This window comes from Apis dorsata, unplaced genomic scaffold, assembly GCF_000469605.1.
Source record: "Apis dorsata unplaced genomic scaffold, Apis dorsata 1.3 scaffold_97, whole genome shotgun sequence".
NCBI classification, from domain to species: domain Eukaryota; kingdom Metazoa; phylum Arthropoda; class Insecta; order Hymenoptera; family Apidae; genus Apis; species Apis dorsata.
Window position 1 is genome coordinate 501,036 of NW_006263395.1, and position 737 is coordinate 501,772.

General features: G+C 38.3%; 1 protein-coding gene across 1 annotated transcript in view; it reads right to left on the reverse strand.

The window, feature by feature from the left end:
- LOC102670613 (ankyrin repeat domain-containing protein 6) overlaps nucleotides 1-737 on the reverse strand; it is a 126,679-nt gene that overhangs the window by 125,481 nt on the left and 461 nt on the right. The window lies entirely within an intron of this gene.

Here is a 737-nt window from a genome sequence, read left to right on the forward strand (position 1 = left end):
TATTCTATCAGAGAAAGAAAATATTTCAGAAACTTTACAACAATAATATTTCTTCTAAAATTGATATATCTCTAAATTATAAGGACATAAAGAAATCCAATATTTCTAGACAAAAATTTCTATATTACGTTTTGAAAAACAAAACGTTTATTAACACCGATCGTCATTCGACTCAGCTGGAAATCGATGAACACGGTGGAAAGGCGCGAAATAATATTGTTTCCTCGGTGTTCGCGTAAAACATAAGACGTGTCACGAAAACGTGCGTGGTGTGACGCACACGTCGAACTTACGGATCGTCGACGGAAAAGTTTAACAGGCCGTCATTGTTGCGTGGCCAACGGCAAACCCATTATTACCTGTGCCACGCAGCTCACCGGATGCATACTGAATAAAGAACACAATAAATATATACACGTGCCGGCTTTATGCGTATTCGAGGTATACATTCGTTAGGCGATGCGTGCACGTTTCGCGTATCGTCATTCTCTTTCAGTATATAGGTACGCGAACGTTAAACTCGTCAGTTCCACGAAACGACCACCGCCTTTCGTACAGAAACAATGTCGTTTCGTTCATTGATTCCGCGAAACAAATCCTTGAATTTTGTTAAAATAAGTGTAGAAGGATCGATGTGGGCAAGGGCAGATCGAAATTTAATAATACAGAATCTACTATTTACTTATTCCAACTCGAAAAAAGAAATAAATCGGATAAAATCTTCGAGTTTATGATTC